This window comes from Gadus morhua, chromosome 8, assembly GCF_902167405.1.
Source record: "Gadus morhua chromosome 8, gadMor3.0, whole genome shotgun sequence".
Classification (NCBI taxonomy): domain Eukaryota; kingdom Metazoa; phylum Chordata; class Actinopteri; order Gadiformes; family Gadidae; genus Gadus; species Gadus morhua.
In genome coordinates this window covers 18,777,657-18,791,917 of record NC_044055.1, presented here as the reverse complement: position 1 = coordinate 18,791,917, position 14,261 = coordinate 18,777,657, and the positions used below count along the sequence as shown (strand labels likewise).

The following is a 14,261-nucleotide window of genomic DNA, read 5'->3' as shown; positions in this document are numbered from 1 at the left end:
TAGGTAGCAGAGAGACATCCATCACTACAGAGGTGCTCTGGTATGGACACACTGTAGCGGGGTAGAATGACCCAGCGTTATTTTATACAGTTCTCTCACACGCCCAACTACCTCCGTCTCCATGGAGACAGTGGAATAAGTCTTCACAGCAATGTGTGTGTGTGTGTGTGTGTGTGTGTTAAAAAGTGCGTATGACTTTGAGAGATGAAGAACTTGAGAGAAAAATTGTGTGTTACATAAGAACAGCATGAAGAAGAGAGATAGCAGGAGATAAAAAGCATGAGAGAGAGAGCACAAGAGAGATAAAAGGAGAGAGAGACAGAGAGACAGAGAGAGAGAGAGAGAGAGAGAGAGAGAGAGAAAGACAGAGACAGAGAGAGACAGAGAGACAGAGAGACAGAGAGAGAGAGAGAGAGAGACAGAGACAGAGACAGAGAGAGACAGAGAGACAGAGAGAGAGAGAGAGAGAGAGAGAGAGAGAGAGAGAGAGAGAGAGAGAGAGAGAGAGAACCACCAGTACCACTGATAAAAAAGACGGAAAGAAATAAACGATTGAAGACATCAGAGATCAGAAGGGTGAGAAAGGCACAGTGAATTGGGCAGCAAGCGATGCATCAGACGAGAAGTCACACAGTAGATGTGAATACACACACACACACACACACACACACACACACATACAAACACATACAAACACACACACACACACACACATACAAACACATACAAACACACACACACACACAGAGGAGGTATACAGGGTAGACATGGTAACAAGGCAGACAAACAGGCAAGTTGGGGGGGGGGGGGCACGGCATGAAGTCACTGTTGTGGTCTGTGGTCGGAGCAGAGCTGTGGCCGTGGTTTGCCTGCAGCGTTTACAAACTCTCTTATGTAATCCTGTAGCTGTGTACTGCCTAGAATAAAGCTAGCACTCGCCACTAAGATCATATTGGTGATCCACACACAGTCACACACCATCACACTCACTGAACATTTTGTCACAGTAATGGTTTGACAGGGGCGGATTAATGAGGAATCTGGGCTAAATAAAGGCGAGATACTGCATCAGGATAAAGACAAAACGGCCTGCGTTTAAACACGGACAAAATAACAGGAGGCGGATGAGAAAAACAGATGATGTCATGTTTTAACCGACCCGGGCGTGGTTCTGTCAGAGACAGACCCGTTTGGTTCTGTTCTGGTTTTCCTGTGGCTCGTTCTGGTGTCATCCTCTTGCCTGTAGGATACCTGTTCTCAAGCTCTGAGCTGGGTCTATTATGAATGTTCATGTGGCCTTTCTGATCTTCAAGGGATTATTTTGCGCGTGTGTAGACAAAGTAACAACAGGGTGGCTTTGTGCACGTCAGTAGAAGGTCTGGTGGTTAATATCAACGATCAATGGCAGTTCTTCCATCATTACATTTCAATGAAAGTCTTGTCCTCTGAATGCTAGTTAACACACATGCACACACACACATCCAGGCAAACATGCTCATACACACATCCGCGCACACCAACACACACAAAGCAGGTTTTCCTTAAGGATCCCTACATTAACTTTTTCCAACACATTGTGTATACGTTGGTTAATTTAACCGCTGGGATATTTTGATAGATGCACAATGCAGTTGCTTAGCGACAGACAAAAATATGGAGAAGAAGAACACGATGATAACAATGATGGTGATGATGATGATGATGATGGTCCGATCTAATGAGTGAATTAACCTGGCTAATGCGAGAACCTCCAGACACACGAGCACACATGCGCACGGCGCCTCCAGCAGGACAGGTTAAGCAGGTCTCCTCCCCAGAGAGGCCATCGCTGACGCAGGCGCTAAAGCGCGCCGGTGCGGCGGCGGCGGCTATTTCTGCCGGCGGCCCGGGTTTTCCTGCGAGCCGCCTGGCAAAAGGGTTAATGAAGCCGTTAGGGCTGCGAGCACAGCTCTGCGCTCGGCCTAAGCGCTCCTGCGGGCCGAGGGGGCCGGTGGTACCAGAATACCACAAGTGTAACTACGCGTCATCGGAGCTGCCGGCCGGAGGCTGAGAGTGAGCGCGATGGAACACTGACGCAGCTGCGACGTCATGGCAACGGCCCGATGGAGCCTGAGGTCGGGGACCACGGTTGTGGAGCTGCGCTCTTCGGGATTAAATGCTGCATTTGACAGCGAGCGAGGGAAAAAGCCTCATAATGTCGTAGGCCAATGCTAAGGCCATTGTGACATGTGCATTATTCTTTAATCCTGCTCCTAATATAGACCTGTACGATCAGGTTTATGACAGTAGGCTCTCTGGGAGCTATGTCGTAGATTGTGTACAATGTTGTCCTGATTGAAATGTCATACATGTATATAATAATAATACAATTAACATACATGAATAACTGCAGACAAACACACTTGGCTGTAAGTGCACACACACACACACACACGCACACAGAGACTCACACACACAGTGTGTCTATGCTGGGATAGTACAAGTAGAACATCCCCCCCCCCCCATGCCAAGCTTTCAGCGTAAGTGGCGGGAGTCTGGTAATCCAGGACGGAGAGCCAGACTCTTCCATTGTGCATCTTTTACCTTTGACCTTGCGTCTCGGCTAGCACTTAGCACTACGGAACACAAGGACAGTGCAATGGAGGAGGCTGGGGGGGGAGACACACACAGAAAGGGAGTGTGGGGAGAGGGAAAAGGCGTGGTGGGTGTGGAGGCCCGATGCAATGTAAAATAAAACATGGCAGAGTGACTTTGTGAGAGAACACATTGCGTGCAAACCCAAACCAACCCAACCCAACCCAAACCTTGAACCACTGCCCAACTGGACCTGATGGATGGAAACGATGAACCTCAAAAAAATCATAGACTGCTCCTTATAGTCAACATGCAGAGAAAGGGAAAGTTGCTGGAAGATACGAGGATCAACCCGTCACCCTGAAACAAAACCCTCCTCTTTACTTGGAGACGTTTCTCCTTGCTGCGGAGTCTCTCTCTTTAAAAACAGTAAACTTTGGGGCTCCCCGGGCACCATTCAGGCGGAGTCCTTACAGCAGAGAACCGGGTTTGATTCCTGCCCGTGTTCCTATGCTTCACGTCCTCCCCTCTCTCTCTCTCATACCTTCCTGTCAACTCACTTTATCCTCATGACTAAAAAGCATAACAAATGTCATGTTCATCATGCATGTGGAATGCCACGGAGGGACGGGAGCCGTGCACTATAAGGCAGCACACTGAGCCACCCACTAACTAGCACACAGATACCTGCAGTCTCGCTCTCGCTCTCTCTCTCTCTCTCTCTCTCTCTCTCTCTCTCTCTCTCTCTCTCTCTCTCTCTCTCTCTCTCTCTCTCTCTCTCTCTCTCTCTCTCTCTCTCTCTCTCTCTCTCTCTCTCTCTCTCTCTCTCTCTCTCTCTCTCTCATAGCACTGACTTCCCAGTGTGTTTTAAATCTGAAATTCAAATATATTCAGAGGGACGCAGGAGTTAAATCGTTCGTGCTGCACCCCGTGTTTGTCGAGGTCCTTAAATCATTTGTTGAAATCACTCGTAATTCGCACCACACACAGGCAGACTCACCCAAACAAAGAGACAACCGCACACACACACACACACACACACACACACACACTCACAACAAATGAACGCTGACAAGAACATGGGTTCATTCGACGCATCTCATGCTGACATCCGATACTTGAGAGATATCCTCTAATTAATGAAAGTAAAACAATAAACCTCTTGCCTCAAATGATAACATAATTCTACACAAACACACACAGTCACAGACTGGCTCTGTGTTCTGTTTATCAGGGCCGAGCCCATCGATCATCCCGGTCTGGTTGCCCGGGTAACCCTGTTAGTATTCAGAGCACGGAGCTCCGGCTTGCAGGGAGAGGTGTGTGCATGCGTGTCAGTGTGTGTCTCTGTGTGTGTCTGTGTGTGTGTGTGTGTGTGTTACTTAGGAAGTGGAGATTCCCATTGGCTCTAAGGTGAAATTGTCACCGGATCAAGCATTCTTCCCTCCTTTTGTGTGTGTGTGTGTGTGTGTGTTAGTATGTGTGTGTATGTGTGTGTGTGTGTGTGTGTGTGTGTGTGTGTGTGTGTGAGTGTGAGAGAGTGTGTGTGCGTGCGTCAAGCGCACCGTAAGTGCAAAACATCTATCTGATCGCAATCATTTCCCATTCCTCTCTGCTTCCACGCCTCCCCCATTCGTACTAAGCATCCACCTGCGTAGCCCCCCATCCCGCCTCCGCCACAGACCCCCACCGGCTCTGCCAACCTCATTCTTCTCCTAACTCCACGTTACCTTTAACCCACCCCCCTTCCTCCACTCACTGACTTTCTACCCCCCTCCCTCCCTCCCTCCCTCCCTCCCTCCCTCCCTCCCTCCCTTATTTTCCATTCATATTCTGCGGCTCTGAACCTCATTCATAAGCAGCACCACTCCTTACAGCGGCAAAGGGTGAGGGAGGGAGGGAGGGGGGGGAGAGGAGAGACGAGAGGAGTGGAGGAGGGCGTGATGGAGGGAGCAGAGGGGGGGAGGGGGGGGTGGAGGGAGGGTTGCCCCCACTGACTGCTGCATGCGGAGGGCTCCCTGAAAGCAGCCAATCTGAATTCTGATGTGATGAGCAGGAGTGAAATGATGGGGTGTGCATCCATACGCCTCCGCCTCCTCCTCCGCCTCCGCCTCCCCCGCACTTTTTTCCTTCATTTCTTTTCCCCTCTCATTGATTCACCAGTATCTCCATTCATCCCACTTACTCGATCCATTCACAAAACGCGCGTGTCACCCGTCTCTTCCTCTGGCGCAGATGTTTCGTGGCGTGCACTTTTCTTTTCTCTCTACGTCACGACGGTCGCCCGACGTGTTTGACGCGTGTGCGTGGGTGGATAATGTGTGTGCGCGTCGTGAGCGGGAGTGGACTGTCTGCCAGTGATTTAGAGCAGAGGACACTGCAGTTAAAAGAACAAATAAAAAAGCACTGCGTGTTTCCCCCCCCCCCCCCCCGGTCTCCCTCCTCTGTTGTTCTAAAGCACCTGCGGCACCCAACGGGAATACCAATCCACCGTCAATCGCCCTGATCATCACTGCCCATAATTAACGTTTCGTCAATCCAATTAGGATTTCCGGGAGTTGGGGGGGGGTGGGGGGGGTGGGTTGGGGGGGGTGGTGCGGCACGCCTTCGGCATGATTAAGAAACGAGGAGCCAATGGGGAGACGGTGAGAAAGTCCCCTCAAGAGAGAAGGGAACAAAGAAGTAGGCCGGCGTTAAATACATCAAGCCCGATGTGAGGGAGGAAGCGTGGAGGCCAAGTGGCCACGGCGGGAGAACGAGGGCAGGGTCACGCCCAGGCTCGATGAGGACCTGATAGGGGCCGTATCTGATCCGCCGCAGCCGCCGTCGCTCGCTACAGGAATACAGGGCGGAGAACAATAGGAGGAGGGGCAGCGGGCGTGAAATGACCACGGAGAGCGGGGGGGGGGGGGGGGGGGGGGGGGGTGTGTGTGTGTGTGTGTGTGTGTGTGTGTGTGTGTGTGTGTGTGTGTGTGTGTGTGTGTGTGTGTGTGTGTGTGTGTGTGTGTGTGTGTGTGTGTGTGTGTGCGCGAGTGTGTGTGTCAGAGAGACGGAGAGAGGTAGAGGGAGGGGGAGATGAAGAGAGATCTAGAAAGCGTTGCAGAGAGCGAGACAGAAAAAGAGAGACAGGCAGACGACTTGACGGTGTGAAATGCGTGTGGACAACCTGTGTTGGATGGCGGATAGGAGAACAGAGGGCCAGTGACACGTGAGACAGCATGTTTCTGGACGATATTGAAACGTATGAGAGATGATCTGCCCGGGGGGAGAGACCAGCAGGCAGAGGAGATCTGCGAGGGGGGGGGGGAGGAGGAGGCCGTCCTGGGCCCGGTGGATCTGATATCAGCTGGGTCCTCTAACAGCTGCTGAGGACTGACTGCTGACTTCATAAGTTCTCTGCTTATATCCTCACGGCACCATGCTGCCAGACACTTTCCATCCCATCAGCGGTTTGTGTTTGTGCGAGTGTGTTTGTGTGTGTGCGTGCGCGTGTGTATGTCTGTGCACACACATCTGACGCTGTGGAAATAAATGGGGTGTGCAAGACCTTCACCTCAGATCTTCTTGGTAACACTGACACAAAAAGAAATTGGGCGTCCTCCTGCATGTTAGCGTGTGACTCTCTCCCGGCCCAGCCATGCCTCCCCTCGCCCTCCAGGGTGAGACAGACCTGCATCGCAGATCCCCCGGTCAGACATGACGACGTTCGCCAAGGGGCCGCCAAGACAAAAGGCTGCTGGATATCATCACCAGCGGGCCGAACGGCCCCTGTTGTGTAAAGTGGTGCCCCAGTTAACACATTGCCCCCCCCCCCCCCACTCGGCTATATAAAGACAGGTCTGTGGACACATAGATGGAGCCATTTGATACGCAATACTGACGGAGTCTGACCGCGAGGGGAAAGTGTTTGGGCGAGGCCAGCCCTCGAGGCAGACGACGGGAGGGGAAGTGCGGGAGGGAGGTAAAAGGTGATAAAGGGATGAGTGGTGTGAAGGGGGTGTGGCCTTGCGTCGGCTGCCAACAAGGGGGTGGGACGGCTCGATCGGGGGAACACACCCAGTTGTAGGAGGGGAACCTCATGAGGAAGCAGGATATTTATACACTGTTTATTTGGTGCTTTGTGCTCTCCCACATACAGTGAGGTCAGCAAGGGCGCATAGTATTTTCTGGAGGGGACATCCATTATATCTACATTACCACTTTTAGGCAATCACAACATATTTACCTATTTTATAGAACCATTGGTTCTCTGAAAATAGACAGAGGTATAACTTGCCGTTCGTTTGTGCAACGATTCAGTCAACAATAAATAGTGGGAACGAAAAAAAACTTGAAAAGGTGTATGTGTGAATCGTTTCAAAAGTCTAGTTTGCTACTATTAAGAAGACATTTCCAATTACATCATTCATTCAGAAATAATGTTGTGGCAGTGGTTGGGGATGATGGCTGGTTTAAGCAGCCTCACCTGGCCGAATCTGATTGGACTCTGCAGAGGCTTCCCACCTTTGTGCATTGAGCAATCAGTTTGTAGAGGCTAACCAGCCATCTCCCCAAGCATTCTGGAGATCTCCTGCATGGCAGCGGAGCACTCCTGCCATGTTCATTAACTACAACTTCAACATAAACCGGATGTAACTTTACAAGCCTGTGCCCTTTATGTTTGGAGCCCAGAAAAGTCCCCTGGGTGGAATGCAGCAGCCACTTAGGATGGACCTTTGCTTCACTTCTATCAGACTCCGCCTGGTGAGTTGGCTTAAACCAGCCATCATCCGCACACTCCCACAAATGAATATTAGGGGGGGGGGACAACTTGATGTTTCTCAGATGTTGAAGGGGAGAAGTAAATATAATTATTGCATCAAGCCTGATCACATCCTTGAAACAAGTTGTAGAGTTCAGATTGTGGTATAATGGCGCCAGAACAGGTACAATGGAAGTTTATCAACAGGATCTGCCAGGAAAATCACGGAAGGTCAGGAGGGGCTCAACCTGGCAGACAGCAGGGTCATTTTGGGATATTTTGCCACATAGCACACAGAATACCTGACCCGTTAAGGTATAGGTTTTGAAGACTGAGTCTTGACACACATTCAGGGGAAGAAGTGAGCAAGATGCTCATCCCAAAAAGTCGCAAGGAAATGTTTTTCAAGGTGGCTAATTGAGAAACAGATAAAACACCTAACCCGGCTTATGGTCTATCTATTGTCATCGGTCCATTAGACCGTAGCACACATAGTCATTGTGGATTATGCAACCCAATATCCAGTGGCATTATCACTATCCTCTCATTGGGGATGCATACCACAAGCACTGTTTCAATTAATTGTCATAGTTGGAATACCAACAGATTCTAACTGATCAAGGCACGTATTGATTTGACATGCCGAACAAGTTGGTGCACAAAGCTCTTCAGAATTGGCTCGCCCCTCTGGTATTCGCAGAACAGGGGCACAGGCGGCACAGACCTCCTGATTTAGAAGGAGTTACACCTGCTTGCTGGTGACGTCGGTGCTCCAGGGGTGTAAAACTGAGTCTAACTCAATCTTCTCTAACCTACCAGAGCGCACATCGCTTATTAACCGCCACATAACATCCCAAGAAGTGAGAGTAAAGCAGGATTAAAGCAGGACACAAATGCAGGGCTGTTCAGGAAATGGGGGAAACAGTCACACTATGGCTAGTCTAGTCCCATTGGACTTGTTTGCAATTCCAACGGATCTATTTGGTTCTGTGTGGACTACAACAATGTTAATGATGTGTCAAAGTTCAATGCGTATCCAATGAGTCAACATTATTTCATTATTTTTTGCCAGTGGATATAACCAAAGGCTACTTTCAAATTCCTTTTATCTCCAGAGCACAAGGAAAAAATGACCTTCTCCTCTGCATTCCGGGTGTTCTAATTCAATGCACTTCCTTTGGGTTGGCTTAGGGTCCCAGCCACCTTCCAGCGTGTCATGGACAGAGTGCTGAGTTCGCTGCTACCTTGATGATGTCATTATTCATAGGGACGCCTGGCAACAGCATATGCAGCGGATGAGGGAAGTGCTAGAGGCAGTGGTGTACCTTTTGCCTAGAACTCTTGGAACGAGAGAGGAGGTACAGCACCGTGGAGAAGGAGGGTCTGGCCATCAGGTGGACTGTTGCCGCCCTACGTTTGCCTTGGGTGGTCATTCAACCTCTATTCAGTCCACGCCCCTGCTTCACGGGCTCCCACCCACGAAGGACACCAATGCACCGATCACCCGTTGGTCTCGCGCTTTACAGCCATTTTAAGTTCAAGGTGATCCACAGGCGCCCAGATGGCGGTGGCTGACTTCCTCCTTCGCCATTCAGAGCAAGGTGAAGGGGGGGGGGGGAACAGGGAGGGGGTTGGTTGTCGGCCCTGGCCTGAGGCATGTGGCGTGAAGGGGGTGTCACTTGGGCCCAATCCCATTTCTACCCCTTACCCCCCCCCCACCCCCTTGTTTTGAAGGGGTATGGGGAAGGGGTAAGGGGAAATGGGATTGAGCCTTAGGCCCATTTCTACCCCTTACCCCTACCCCTTACCCAGAGGTGAGGATAATGAGAAAGCAAGAAAAAAACATAGTTTTTTTGCCCTCTCTCGAACAGTGAGGTTGGGTCCGTGTCTTGTCGTTCGATGAGCATTGTGTTTGTTGGTACTCTGTGTTTGGCGTGTTTGTGTGTGTATGCGTCTGTGTTCATGGGATTCAAGGGGGTAGGGAATATGGGTGAGAGCAAAGGCCGATTACATCCTGGCAACAATAGGAAACGTTAATTTAATGTGCGTCTGATGTCCTTATCGTGCTGGCAAATAGACGCGCAACAGCTGAGGCCAATAAATACTGATTAGGACTCTCCGCGGGGCCACGATGATGTCACTAGGTGGACTATAAAAAGGGACGCACGCATGTCAGGCAACCAGTGGGTCGGACTCAAAGCATCCTGCATCGCTATACGTCACATGGTACATATGGAGGACGTCTGCGCGTGTGTACGCAGAGGTACGCAAACCTGATTCTAGGACCCCTCTTGCACAAACAGATGCAGTCCGTGCGATGTCTGCCAAACTGTGTCAACAACGCAAGCAAATGTAGAAACACGTCCAATGAACAGCTGTTCACATTCACTCTGTACATGGTAGGACTAAAAGGTAAAACTCCTGCAATCAGTATTGACTCATTATGTGTCACATCCAGTGTCTCCCCCCAAAGCCCCCTTGACTCAGGAGACATGATATCATAGCAACCAGGTGTAGTGATGCAGAAGTGCAGAGGGAACATTATGTGAAAGAGGCTTGCAACCCAGAGGCTATCCCCCTCCTACCCCCCCCCCCCCCCCCCTTCACCATCATCAGCCCCCCCCCTCCACTGCCGCGCTGGCAAGTGAGTGATTACATCATCGCCCAGGCCCCCCCAGGGGTGTGAGGGCCGAGCAGCTCTGACCCTGGGAGATCTTAACTCATTAGATCACTGTACTGGGCGCCCAGAGAGTCGTAAAAAAGCAGTGGCAGGCAGGACCAGGAGGCGCTTTACTTTTGATGATCGTTAATGCCTCCGTAATGTTGTGGTATATGTCATCCACAGAGGTACTGTGAAAGGCTATACACAGACACACACACACACACACACACACACACACTGCAAAGGTGTACCATTCAAGTGTATGTGTTTTATCTGTGGCTGGGACTTAAGCCAACTTCAAATTTTGGGCTATGTTGACATCCATGTATTGTGATATCTAAATTAACAATACAAGTACTGCCCCGTGTAATGTGTTCAACTCTGATTGCGCCAATAGTTTCTTTATTAATTAGCTGTAGATGGTTATGTGGTCACAATCTAAAGAACAACGGAGCGTATGAACGAAGACTGAACGAAAGAGGCCAGCCGAGCACAGATGTGGGTGAGGGAGAGTTTATGGCGAGGGGGGGGGGGGGGGGGGGAGTAGGGCAGGAGGGATTCCTGACACCCAGACAATGGGGGTGGGGGGGGGGGGGGGGAAGAGAGAGAGAGAGAGAGAGAGAGAGAGAGAGAGAGAGAGAGAGAGAGAGAGAGAGAGAGAGAGAGAGAGAGAGAGAGAGAGAGAGAGAGAGAGAGAGAGAGAGAGAGAGAGAGAGAGAGAGCACTGACAAACAAACCAACAGAGAGCAGACAAGCTTGTGGGTGCAACAATGAGAGAAAACGGGGCAAAGGGAGAGCGGCGGGGAGAGAAAGAGAGAGGAATGGAGGCGGTAGGCACAAGTGGGTGAGCAGCGCAGTATAGAATCAAATCAAAACAGGATGCAGCACAAAGAACATCGCTAAATACACGGTGGTGATGATGGGAGCAGAGAACGCTGCTGCAGGAGTTGGTCACAGCTCTGATCCACAACAGCCACGTTCATGCTCTTAGAAGGAAAAACATTGGACAGGGACGGATTCTGCGGGAAGAAAATGTGAAAGGAGTGGAGAAGAGCGAAACAGACAGGGAGAAGAGCAAATGGGAAAAGAGACGGTTGAACCGGTCGGACGCCTGCAGTATACACCCCCACGGCCCCCCCCACCATCTTTGTGTAGATTAGTCTAATGGAAGTGACCTCCATCTACTGGAGCAAAGATTCCCCTTCCCAGAGTCTCACGCCGTCCCCGCCCCTTTCTTTCATTGCCCTACAGTTAAATGGCGTTCCGCCGCGGTGCTGCTAATTCCTGCCCTGTCAGTTGAGATGAGGCCCATCGTCCGTGTGATTCATGGGACCCGGCCAGGGATGATTGCAACATGAGAATTGATAAGGGTTGCGACAAAGGGAATCTATTCATGGCATTTCATTACTAAAGCGAGATCGCATACATGTACCGTGTACAGTGGGCCTGGCAGCCTATGAATCCCCCTTGGCCTCAGCAGGGGTGTCTGTTTCTGTCTGTCCCTGCGTTACGCGATAAGATGAGATGCACTTCAATAGAAATGAGGGGTTCACATCAGGAAGTTTAAACAACCCTCTTTGTAACTTATTTATATATTTTGGTTTTGTTTCTGTTGTTGTTGTTCTCATCAATCTAAAGTGGCGTGTTTTTTTTTTAACTGCAGTCGGACAGTAATGATAATAAATATGAGATGAAAAAAAAAAAACTATATCCCAACGTTCTACCAAACATTATTAAAGAGAACTCCTCGATAAACACTGAGAGCAGCAGCAGAAAGGTAGCTGCGTATCCGTCTCGGAGAGGGGACCGGCAGCAGCAGCAGCAGGGCATGCATGCCCCCGTACGACGGATCACGTGCGTTTGGACGGCTCCCTGGAGAACAACGTGGTCCTGAGATGAGAGCACTCGGCCATTGTCGCTGCTCACCTTGGGCTCGGACATCAGTATGCACACCGCGGTCTACCCTGGCCCTGGCTCTGCTGCAGTGTGATGCAGGAGGACACGAGCACACCAATGGTTTTATCTATTTTTTTTTTGAAATAAACATTGGCCCTTAATGCTACTCACAGCTGCAGGGGTGTCACCGTGCCGCACTGTGCTACGGATAGGTGAGTGTGTGTGTGGGTGTGTATGTTTCTTGATAAATTAAGAATGGTAATGTGATGATCTCTACACAAATCGAGTGAATCAAAATGGTAAAAGGTGCCTTATACCGGAGCTCGAAAATATATGCTTTACCCTGAACAGGATAGGAACAGCAGAGTTATTATTCAACCATGTTCACAATGAAGATAATAAAGACATCCTTCTCTAATGAAGTTGCGTATCGGTAAAGCTCTCGTCTCGCAGGGCAAAAACGTGCAAGAAACTGGAAACAAAGAACCAAAACAAGAGCTCTGCACTCTAAAGAATACCAATAATACCTTCTCGAAAACTCCAACACACACGAAAGCTTGCCACTACTTGACACAAAATTAACAAGGCCCCTTCCTCAAACACACAGGGCCAATGTGCATAGATGAACTAAGTGCATTCACAGTAATGATGGACCACTAGAGACCCCTAGCGTCGTTGAGGGGTAAAGCAGCAGACCATCCATCACTAACATCTGCCGAATAGCTGCTTACTGGATATACAGTATCATATTGTTAGAATAAAGAATGCTCCATTTTCTCCATTTTTTTCTAAGACGCATCACAATGTAATTATCAAGCATGCATGAAACCTGCAAGGGAAAACTGGTTTTGTTGCTGCTACATCTTGTGTGAGTCAAAAAAACAAACTGCTAATATAGCACAGCTGATTTGTCAGTTGCAACGATATTCCTGCATCAACATTAATTACGATGGTGTAGCAACCACAGCACCATGGTGAGATCAGGTGAACCCGCGTTCCTCCACTGAGCACCATCATCGCAGCGGCCTTCCATGTTTGTATTCACAGAGAGACTCTCGCCTGTGTAGAGTCTTGACCTAAGGCGATCTAGAGCAGTGGTCCCAACTTATTTTGTCTTATGAACCCCTTGAGCTGTTTTGTCATTCAAGTATTACCCCCTGATCCATGCATATTGATGATTCCCCAAAATGTCCTCATAATAAACTTTAGTAACTAACACTACGGATTGCACTTATTTACACTTATTGTGCATGAAATAATTATATTCAGACTCGCCCAATTGCAGTGTCAACTCCTTTGATCAGTAACTTGAGTTAATGAAAGACTTGAGCCTGTTTGTCTTTCATAAGCTGAGGGCAGTGTGTCTACAGCTACAACCAGGCTGTCCTCCACATTCAACCTGTTCCTCTGCTTTGGTTTCATGTGAGTCAAGGCTGAGAGGATCACTTCACATATATAAGTAGATCTGAAGGCAAAAGTTCATACACAGCAAGTTTCTCAGCTCAGGATATTCCACTTCAAAAAACACCCAAATGTGTGATGTTCTCAATCATCAACAAGCCAATCATACAGTAACTAGCAATGTGGCAAGTGAATACAATACAATGAATATAATGCAGTTGTATCAGAAATGTTTAGTTTGGGATTCTGCACAAGCAAACGCCTCTTAATTCCTGCAACAAGTTCCCTTTCAGAAAGGGTGTTTAGTTCCAGGGGGATATTGTCACGTCTCCATTCCTCACTGAAACCTAAAAATGTTGACAGGCTTGTTTTCTTTAATCTGGTTTACATTTTAAGAAGCCTACCTACCTCTTTTATGCACAGAAAACACCCAAAGATACTGGTTGTGTGAATAAGAAAAGACAAGAGACTGAGGTTGATTGTTATTTCTCCTGTTTTGTTGTCCAAAGCTGATGTGCTTCCTGTATCAGGCACCATCATATTTTTGTTGTTTCCATCTGTATCAGGTAAATTACTGCAATAATTGTTTTTATTAAAAAACAATTGTGAGATCATGATTTAAATTATAAGCAACAAAATCAGAAAAGATCAGAGTCCATGTGATTTGTGCTGTTCACAATCCAAGTCAGATGTGAGCAAAATATTATCCTCATATTTCTGATCTTTATGTTATAGCGACATCTGGCGGAAATGTTGTACAATTTGATTAAAAGAAACGAGAGCAATCGTTTAATGAAGAAATCCAAGCTAACAAATACCAGGTTCAATGAGCTACACTAGACAAAAGTACACCATTTGCCAGACCTCCATCTTATACGTAACTTACGGACCATGTGCCAAGTGACAATAACAATGTTTGTTTCAGAATGTCCATTTGAAATGTCATTATATCATTGTGTCTCCTAATCGGGTTGTCAATTATATTAG

General features: G+C 48.7%; 1 protein-coding gene across 2 annotated transcripts in view; it reads right to left on the bottom strand.

The window, feature by feature from the left end:
- The window catches only part of ece2a (endothelin converting enzyme 2a), a 79,874-nt gene that overhangs the window by 64,743 nt on the left and 870 nt on the right, over positions 1–14,261 (bottom strand). The gene's annotated exons all lie outside the window — the stretch shown is intronic.